At 46.3% G+C, this 10,981-nt stretch overlaps 1 protein-coding gene across 1 annotated transcript in view; it reads left to right on the plus strand.

Annotated features, from left to right (window-relative positions):
* Positions 1-10,981, plus strand: part of WWOX (WW domain containing oxidoreductase) — a 975,529-nt gene that overhangs the window by 312,271 nt on the left and 652,277 nt on the right. The gene's annotated exons all lie outside the window — the stretch shown is intronic.

The raw sequence follows: 10,981 nt of genomic DNA on the forward strand, positions 1-10,981 counted from the left end.
TCCATCGTGATTTTCATTCCAAACCAGTCACGTGTATTGAGATGTAATTCACGTGCTGCAGCTCAATCTGCTTATTTAAAGTCTACAGCTTTCAGTCTATACACAGAACTGTGCAGCCTTCTGTGCAATCAGTGTGAGCACATTTTAGCAATGTGCTTCCAGGTACCTCCCTCCCGCAGTCCCCAAGCCATCACCTTTGGGTGTGAGCATCCTGCTTCCCCACCAGTTAGGTGCCAAGAAGTTAGTTTCAACTCACAGCAACCCTGTCTGTGGACAACAGAACCAAACACTGCCTGGCCCTGCGGCGTCCTCACGGTCATTGTTGTGTCCGTGCCCATTGTTGCAGTCCCTGGGTCCTCCATCCCGTCCGCTTTCCCCTGCTTTACCCTGGTTATGCATTGGACTGCCAACCGCAAGACCAGCAGTTCTAAACCACCAGGCACTCCCGGGGAGAAAGACCGGGCTCTCTGCTCCCTTAAAGAGTTACAGTCTCAGAAAGCCTCAGGGTCCATGTCCTATAGGGGTCTGTGTTATGAGTCAGAATCTACTTGATGGTAATGAGTTTGGGGTATTGTTTGTTTGTTTTCTGCCTTACCAAGCATGATGTCCCATGTATGGGAGACAAAATGTCACCATCCTTGCCTCTAAGGAGCATTCAGCCTCTACTTCTTCCATGACAGATTTGTTTGTTCTTATGGCAGTCCATGAAACGTTCAGTGTGTGTTACTGGCACTGTAGTTCCAATGCATCCCTTCTTCTTGGGTCTTCCAGGTTCTGTGTCCAACTTTCACATGCCTAGGATTGAAAACACCATGGCTTTGGGCAGGTGCATTTCAGTAACCACTAAGCTACTCTACTCTCTGTGCCTATGAGACCCAAATGGCTATCAAGTGGACTCCACCCTTGGGAGGCAATCCAAAGCCTCGGGAGGCTTTGCCGTGTAGCATTGTGATCCACAGGGTTTTCCATGGCTTCGAATTTTGGGGAGAAATCACCAGACTGTGTTTCTAAGGCACCTCTAGGTGGATCCGAATTGCTAACCCCCCGGGGAAGCAGGGGCCCATCTGTTCCTGTAGGGTTGCCTGTTTTGGCCAGTCCCTGTGTCTGGAATCATAAGACCAGTGGTCTCTTGTGGCCTCTTGACATGTCACCTAATGTTTTCAAGGCACCATATTTATTTCTTTAGTCTTCTGCTTGATCATTCTTTCTTAGAGATGCAGCACATTGAGTAACAAACAAATGTGTTTCGAAATGTTACTCACCTTAGCCTGCCGGCTCCTTTGGGTGGACCTTGTAGAGAGGACCTGGAGGACGTCTACTGGCCTCTGTTGAAGCGGAGGCCACGTATGTGGGTCTTCAACGCTCCCTCGGGACAACTGCAGGTCGATCCCAAGAAACAGCAGGGCTTGCTAATCAGGGCGTGTCCCCCAGGTTCTTCAGCTGCTGGAATGGGGGTCCCAAGGCTGGCTCAGAACCTAGGTGCCTTCTCCGCTAAACACGGGCAAACTGGAGACCATGATGCTTCGCAAAGTTAGTCCATCTTAGAAAGATAAATATTTAATGACACCATTATCATGAGGGAAAACAAAGAAGAAAAGTGGCTTTTACACTCAAAGATAAGACTTTGAAGACCAGACAAGAGGACTGGGGTTGGGGGTGGGGGGGGGAATAGGAAGTCATAGGGGAAGGGAGGGAGGGAGGATGGGGGTGGGGAGGGAAACACATGTATGGGGCTAACAGGCTGTCAGGACTGATTTCATTTGTTGAGATGGACTGTGTCACTGCATAGAGTGTCCTTCTTTATAAACAAACGTCACGATAAGGAACATTAAAAACGAGGTAAGGCTCACAGCCTTAAGCCCCTTCCAGATTCCCCACCTCACCCCCAGCCCAGCCCCAGATGGAAACATTGATTGGTCAGAGTGGCTGTGGAAAGGAGAAGTGAAACGGAAGTAGACCTGGAGGCGGCCATAAAATACAAGTCCCCTTCAAACACATCCAGGAAAAGAGCTTTGTTTTGTTTTCTAAAGAGCCCAGGTGCCTTCTCTTCATGCTGTCTTGAGGGGTGGGGTCTCCTTTGCTGCTTGAGAGACCCTGAGGGTGGGGGTCCCCAGTTGTGAGCCCTGCACCAGCATCTTCTTCAGGGAGCACTAGGCTAAGGCTGCGGGGCTGCTTCCTGTTCCTACAGGCTTTGTCCTGCTCATTTCTTCCCAGGGCCTCTCTGCAAGAGGACGTCCCGTATACTGCCTAGGCCTCGTGTTTTTGTTGTGTTTTTAACCAGGCTGACTGGCCAAAGATCAGCCTGTTCATCCTGATGAGCACACAGTGTTCACTCTATAGTACTAAATAAAAAAAGTCCCCTCCCCACACAACAGAACAAATAAATCAATAAAATCCAGCAAAGGGGTGGTGGTGGTGAAGCAATGTTTCCCTTATTAACTTGTTATACAAATGGGCCGCGCTCCGGCCGGCGGGGACCAGCTGGCTTCTTCCTGCCCAGGATGATTTCCCCGGGAACAGCCCCCTGGAAACCTGCCTGGTGTTCTAATTGTGATCAAACCCGGGCAAATCTTTGCTGTGAGACAGGTGGTGAACTTGCTGGGTAAAATTAGCGCCTGTGCTTCCACCCCCCCACCCCCCTCCACCATTATCACGGAGGATGGAAAGTCGGCCTAACTTATAAGCTAGCTAATTGCTTCCTTAGTTGAAGACCTAAATGAGTTTTAAAGTGAAACGCATCTCTCCGAACGCTGAGTGGCCCTCCCACAATAGGCACAACAGACAGCAGAGACTCCTTCAGGGAGGGCTGCGGGCTTTCTCCCTTCTGTTCTCCACACCCCCCCCCCCCTCGCTGTCTTCTGCTCTCCTTACTCCCTCAATGTTCTCATGTCCTTTCTTCCCCACTTCCTCCTTAAAAAAATGTTTTTTGTTCTCCTCTCTTCCCCTCCTTTCCCCACGTCCAATGTGGTTGTTTCTGCGGGCCTCTGCTTGGTCATTAAATAAATTATTTATGCATTTAACACCTTTCTGAATTACTAGGTGGTCTTGGGCACACCACAGTGGACGACGAGCCTTTGAAAGCAATATCCCAGCATAGCTACTCCCTAGCACGTCCCACAATCTAAATATTGCCCTTCGTGTAATCGAAGCGGCAAGAGTACTCACAGCAGTTGATGGACTATTTTTCAAATTGATTTCAAAAATGTATTTAAGGGGATGATCTTCTACTCTAGATTACCTATTGATTTTTAATATGAAAAGCTCATTATGTAAGCAGTAACTGCATATAAAAACCTAGCAAACCTTTGCATAAATCCTTTAATTGAATTTCCAGAGCCTGTGGTTCTACCTTTTTTTTTTTAATTAAATCTATTTCTTTTTTTAAGTGTTACTGTGTAATTTGCATGCTGTGAAGAGGCCCTGTCCCAGATAAAATGCCATTGATCCTTATTAAACCTCACCTCTGGGCTTGCTTAAAACTAACTGGAAAAAATGAAAGTGTTCATGCCACAGTGCACTTATAGCTGGTGTGATAGGGTTATGGAAAAAATAATAAAACTAATTTCCAGACGAGAATTTATAATGTGAGATTTTATTTTTCCCCCTCCCTCCACTTGATAATTAATAGTGAAATCAGATCATATATATAAATCATCTTTGAGCCTATAAACTGAAATGGCAATTAGGAAAGATAATATATACTTGATGTAAAACCATCGTGTTAGGTGTGGATAATCTTTCGGCACTTTAATTTTTTTTAATTGTGAAAGGAAAGGATTATGAATTCAAGTCAAACATATTAGCTTGTGGGGCTTCGTTTAGGGGGAATAAAAACCCGGACTTTTTTACTATGCCCTATATTCATAGTTTTTTCATTTTAGTGTGAGAACATATAAAAAGATACGGGGAAAGATCTTTCTGGTTCTGTTTGCACTAAAATGCATGTATTAGATTCACCAACGGAAAGAGGAGAGAAAAAAAAAATATATACAAAAGCCACAGTAGGTTTTTTCTATTTTTTAATACCCAACATTTGTTATTTTAAAAGCAATAAAATCCTCTAAAGAAATATTCATAATCAATAAGAACACAAAATATGGAATATATTAACCGAGTTGTAAAAATGTTCATAGTATGGCACCGAATGAATAACACAGCAAGTAATGTACGCTTTAAAGTGTAATCAATTTTGAGGTTGTATACAAGGATATAAATGATAAACACAAGTAGTAGCATTTTTAGTAAAGGCTGTTACAAAATACGGTATTTATGGCCCATTCCATTCTTTTTATAGCTCATTAATGTAGAAAACAAACACAGTGGATCCATCTTCACAGACAGCTTAAAATTGCCATAAATGATATTTTTAAACGGCGATGCTGGAGCTCATTTGATCAGCTTCCTCTGGTTGCCCGGGTGTGTACCCTGGGGTTGCTTCTGAGGCTTGGGGAAGGACAAGGGATGATTGTGGCAGGATTGCCCTCCTTCCACCAAGCAGGCCACACCTGACATCCTCACAAATGACTTCGCGGGATTCCAGCCCACCCTCCCCTCTCACGTACTCCTCACCGCCCTCCCTGCCCAAGCCCCATCCCATGCCATGCAGAGCGTGGGCACCTCTGGAAACTGCATTAATTCTTCCGGGCCACAAGGGGGCTGTTGAGCAACTGGTTCACTGCACTAAGTGGCAGAAGAGAGTTTTAATGCTGATTCCAAAGGTGCTTAATTTCCTGTGGTACCGATGAATATGCATACAGCAGGGGCTCCGCAGTCTTAGCGGTTCACATGAGACAGCTGGTTCTGGTGGGGAGGATGCCGTTCTCTGCCTCTCTCTCTTCCTTCCTTCCTCCCTTCCTTGCTTCTCTCCCCTGCCTTTGGCCAAGTCGGTTCTGCTTAACCTAGGTCTGTAATGTAACTTTCATTAACTTCTTTCCCGTATTTCACTTGGTTTGGATGCTTCTCTCATTGCCCTTCCTTACATCTTTCCTTCCTTCCTGTCTTTCTTTTTGTCCTTATTACGATGTAAGATATATGAAGTATATCTTTTTGGCTATAGGGATCACATATCACAATATCTTATGTTATCCATAAAGTAATGGTATTTGGAAAGGGGAAAAGAAATTGTGGTAAGTAGGAAAAATGATTTTCATTGTTTCCTCCCTTTCTGAGTTACAGTCTCTAACCCTCCATGCACCCATCTACTCCATATACATTGAGAATCTACTATATGTTTGGCACTACTTCCACCCCCAGAGATGTGAATGAGTTAGTGAAATCATTACTTTTAAGAGTCTCATAAGCTAGTGAGTTAGAGCAATATGCCAATCATTTTAACAGGTAGAAGCAAAGACTTAGCAGTTTGGGAGGAGGTTGAATTTTGACACACTGTTCTTATTTACTTGGACTTCAGGATGTATATTCCTGACACCACTGGAGATGCACACCGTAAGACCTATGACAGTGACGATTATGGAGTGCTCCAGTATACAGTGTAAAAGAAGATACTTTTCACCATCCATGCAGAGACAAGATATACTCTAGAATAGATTGCCATTGGCCTGGTCACCCAACAGAGCCATGTGACCACAGCCTTAGAGAGTGTCAATATGGCGGTCCATCTGTAGAATGTAGATCACTGTCTGCACGTTTCCCCAGAGTGGCCTGGGGAGGAGCAAAGAGCATCTGGCCTGGGAGTCTGGGCAGTCGTCAGAGGTGGGGTACACTGAGTTCCCAGAGCCCAGATTCAAGACTCAAGCCAGGACAGAGGGGCAAGCTGAGCTAGGAAACCCAGCCTACCCAAAACAGAGGCCTTTAATGGCGCTGAGCCACTAGTACGGCCCCACTCACTGCCCTGTCCAGAGAGCAATACTGGCCAACAGCAAGGAAAACGGAGCATCCAAGAGGCAGCGGAACACGAAGCTAAAGGGAATGATTCTCTTGGACTTGGAGCCCAGAAACTCTGGTTGGCCATATCTCATGGAAGCCTCCACAACTTCCTTAGGAGACTTAGTAGGTTACAATATTTGGCTCAGTCCTAGAATGCCTGAAATTGTGGACCCTCTGGAGCTGCCCTGTCCAGTATGGCAGCCACCACCCACAGGTCCTGGTGACACATGAAAGGTCATCAGTCTGAACTCCTCTGTGATCCTGCGGGGGGCGGAGGGGGGGGGGGGCGGATGTCACCATCTGCTCCCGTAAAGATGTTGACCTGGAAATCCTAAGGGGCTGTTCTACTCTGCATCTTATAGCCTCTGTGAGTTAGAGTTAACAACACTCATCAATGACAACCACATCTCACTGGAATGTGTAGATCCCCTCAAATTAAAAATCAATTTTGGAGGACGGACAACAGAGAAGTGGGTAAAAGGAAATGTCAGACAGGACAAGATATGACAAAATAATAATTTGTAAATTATCAAGGGTTCATGAGGGAGGGGGGAGCGGGGAGGGAGGGGAAAAAATGAGGACCTGATACCAGGGGCTTGGGTGGAGAGCAAATGTTTTCAAAATGATGAGGGCAATGAATGTTCAAATGTGCGTTACACAATTGCTGCATGTATGGATTGTGATAAGAGTTGTATGCGCCCCTAATAAAATGATTTTTTTTAAAAAGCTGCACCTTGATTGTTATAAGGAGTTTAATTTAGGAGTTTTCTGGAATAAAATTTGGATTATGTTTTTAAAAAATTAAAAATCAATTTGCGGAGTCAAACTAGCCACGTGTCAGGCATTCAGGAATCACCTGTGTCTGACTCATAGTGGGTAGTGCTGGTGCAGCTCACTTCTTTCAAATCAAAACAGTCATTTTTGATGTGTGCTGAATGACCCTCTGGAGTTGCAGAAGAAAACATGACAATGTCCACGAGCCATGAAACCAATCCAAGTACTACTGTTAAGTAACTCATTGCCCCTACCAGGGGCAAGTACTATTTATTCTCAGTGATTTGTGTATAGGTATGTATATTTTGGTTATTGTTCACCTCATAGGTCTGTTCTCTCTCTTTTTAAAATCATTTTATTGGAGGCTCTTACAATTCTTATCCCAATCCATACATCCATCCATTATGTCAAGCACATTTGTACATTTGTTGCCATCATCATTCTCAAAACATATGCTTTCTACTTGAGCCCTTGATATCAGGTCTGTCTCTTGATTGGCCGAGAGTGTGCTATTTGTGCCAGGCCTGAGGGGCTTCTAAGGACCATCGCCTAGGGGGTTCCATCAGTCTTATCCATCCAATATGCAAGGCCTTTTGTGTGCATATGTGATTTTGAGTTTTGTTCCCTGTTCTCCCACTTGCTTCAGCACCTCCAATGATGATCCCTTTCTGAGTGGTCAGCAGTGGATGTTGGGCACTGTCTAGTTCTTCTGGTCTCAGGGTCACGGAGCTTGGGTTCTGACACACAGCACCTTACCAAACAGCCCATGAGATCATCCTGTTACCATCCTGGTTTTACAGATGGGCCAATAGGTTACTGCACAAGGAAGCTGGGATTTCCACTCGGGCTGGTTGACTCTTAAGTCCCTACCCCTAAACCACGACTTGATGCTGACTCTTGATAAAGACAGATGTTGATTTTTTTTTTTTTAAGATCACTTTACTGGGGGATTTAACAACTCTTTTAAGAAAATACATTTTATTGGGGGCTCTTACAGCTCTTATCACAATCCATAAATATGTACATATGTTGCCATCATTCTTTTCACAACATTTTCTTTCTACTTGAGACCTTGGGTATCAGCTCATTCCCTCCCTCATGAACCCTTAATAATTTATAAATTATTATTTTTTTCATGTCTTACATGAACCATTCTATCTCCTCTGGACCCACTTTTCTGGATGGACATGAATTCTGACACATGAGATGGATGCACTGACATGGTGTCCTCCTCAGGCCTGGGATGGTCCCGGAGCTGTGCAGAGATGCACAGGTACACTGAAATGGGACTGGATGCTTTCCCAAACCCAAGCGGGAAACGGGTCTCTTGGCAGTCTTCCTGATAGCCATTTTCATGTCTGCCCGGTTAAATGGATTCGGTCGCCCTCACACCTTGAGCAAAAGGCTTAAAAAGATGTCTGCAAAGAGACCAGCATCTGAAGAGAATACCGAGACAGCAAACCTCAGCAAGCAATATGAAATGACAGGGCTGACGCCAAAGCTGTCCCCTCAGTTCCAAGGTGAACACAAGGACAATTCCATCAGCTCCCCACCAGGTCGGCTGAAGCCCACCCTGTCAATGCGACAGGAGGAGGCGGGAGACTGCCCCCATGGCTTTTAGTGGTGGTAGCTAATAGAATGGTGCGGATTTAGAGTCTGTTGTTAAGGAGGGAAATGTTGAGGCATGTGCCGCCACGTTCTCTAATTGAAGGAGTCCAGATTGGAAACAGCCTGCAGCCACAGTGGGGTTTTTGCACAGTCTGGGACCTCTGTCCACTGTGGTTTGCTCAGCTGAGATCTCCGACTGCTAGCACTCCCTTTCCATGGGGTCAAACACTGACACCGAAGGTCTTTTGAAAGAAAGGCAGGCTGTCACCTCACCGAGACTACAGTTTTGGTGGGGACTTTGTTGGGCCTCCCTTGGTGTTTTATGAATCCCGAGAGCAGCAGCACCCTCCTTCCTTCCATGTAATGGTATGTAAACCATTGCCTGTACATACCGATGCGCCAGCCCAGTGGGAGGATGGGGCCTCATCTGTCAAACCCTGAGCAATTGCAGACCAAGAGGGATTCCCAGCCTCATTCTGGCCGTATCCATCATAACCTTTCCAAGAATGGCAAGCCATTTGTGCAAGTCGGGAGGGAGGGAGGGAAGGAGAGAGAGAGAGAGACAGAGACAGAGAAAGAGAGATGATCTCTGTTTATGAAAACTGTTGGATTGACACGTGCCATGAAACTCTCCTCATATTGGTCTCTTGGATGCCAGATGTTTACAATAAAGCACTGTGTATCATTTATGTACCGACAGGGAACTTTTCTTTGCCCAACGGTTTCCCGTCTCTCTGTGTACCCCTGGCGGGTACTGAGCATTTCTGATAGGTCTGCTTTTGTGTGTTTGGGGACGGGCTTTGTAACAATCTGTATCTGAGAAATGCTTAGCGTCTGCTCCGAGGGACAGGCGGGTCAGGGCTTGGACAGGGGCTGCGGGTGAGGTCCATCTGCTGACCTCTAATTTTCTCCCATCACAATTCCATAATCCTCAGTGTGAAGCAGAGGTGGAGGTCATAGAACTCCACTCCCCCACCCCCCGTTTTTTCAATTAAGCAGCATTTCTTGGCCTTATTGAAGCCCCGGTGGCTTAATGGTTACAGTTTGAATTGCTAACTAAGATGTTAGCAGTTTGAAACCACTAAGGACTCAGAGGGAAAACAATGGGGTTTTCTACTCCCTTAAAGAGTTACAGTCTTGGAAATCCACAGAGGCCATTCTCCCTGCCCTTTAGGCCTGCTGTGCATCGGCCTAGCATTTTCCAGCCTCATTGGCTCTGACTGGCACCAACCTTCTGGCCCAGGGCTGGGGAGATGCCAGTTGGTGGTCAGAAGCAGAGCATGCACTCTGTATTTTCAGGGGAGGGCCCGTCTTGCTCACCTGCCCCACCAGGCCCAGCAGGAGTTCAGGAAGCATAGCCAAGAGTGAGTCACTCAGAAAAATCCCCAGGTCTGGGTTAGGAGAAGGATCCAGGTTTGGGAGGGCTGAAGCTGCTTCCTGGTGGGAGCAGGTGAGCAAGACAGGCCACTTGAGAAAGTGGCGGGAGCAGGGCATGAAAGCATTGCTGCCGGGTCTAGGATGGGGCTCATAGGCACCAGGTGAGCTGACACTCCTGCTTCATCAGCTTCAAGATGTGCCCACCTCTGTGTGTGCCCAAGGCCACCCTGCTCGAGGTCAACTTGGAGGAGGGCCTCTCGGTGCTCACAGGTCCCTGCCTCATTTTCCTTTAGTTTCCCCTCCCTCCTCTACCCTTTCTGGCACTGGATAGAGTAGACACTTCTTTTTTAAACGTTGGCATTGGGTGTCTTCTAAAAGACACTCTCTGAGTCTCTTCTCTGAAATGGAAACATCCTTAAGAAAGCTGGCTGTTGTCTCCTGCAAGCGAGACCAGCTACGAGGAAGGCCTGCCCGCCTTCCAGAACCTTCTCTCTGCCTTGAAGTCTTTTACACATGCACTTCCTTTCTGCCCGCATATGGTGGTCCTTCATCTCCATCTCCATCTCCTCTTTCCCCTTCTCCTCCTCCTCCTCCCCCCTCCTCCTCTTCCTCCTCCTCCTTCACCACCTTGTTTTTTGGGTACTTTCTTAATGGTCTTTAGCAAAGGAAGGAAGTGACACTGATCGCTGGCGGCGGGCAGTAAGATTTATAATGTATTTGTGCCAGCCGATTGCCGACAGGAGCGCCCTTCCCAGCGGTGCTGTACGCCGGCTGGGAAAATCAATAGGGATTAACCTCCGACCCCCTTCACATACTTAGACTGTGGGCTGTATCGCTTACCAATATTTCATCTGTTTCACTTAGCCGCCGTCACTCACTCAATAGCGTGGGGCCCATCTCGCAAGGTACTAATTAATTTTTCAAAATGCGGCATCGCTCGAAGCTGTGGGGGAAATATCACGCCTTTGGACACTGGACCACTGTGAGCAAGCTTTTGCTAGTTTACACGGATTCGCCTTGATCCTATTTAAATGGCAACCCAAAAGATGGAGAGGTCTCCCTGGCTCACCTCGTGTCTCTGTGAGAATTTTGGGTCCCTTTTTCAAACACTACTAAGGTTACCTTTCTCTCACATTTTTCTTTTCTTCTTCTTTTTTTTTTTGTGTGGTTCAAGTGCCAGAGAGACAGAGGTAAACCAACTCGCTGCGAAGTGAAACCACTGTGCCATTTTAATTAATTAATTTATTTTTTAATCGTTTTATTAGGGGCTCATACAACTCTTATCACAATCCATACATACATCAATTGTGTAAAGCACATTTGTACATTCATTGCC

This window comes from Echinops telfairi, unplaced genomic scaffold, assembly GCF_000313985.2.
Source record: "Echinops telfairi isolate 266 unplaced genomic scaffold, ASM31398v2 ScPeMD7_2291;HRSCAF=2852, whole genome shotgun sequence".
Taxonomy (NCBI): Eukaryota; Metazoa; Chordata; class Mammalia; order Afrosoricida; family Tenrecidae; genus Echinops; species Echinops telfairi.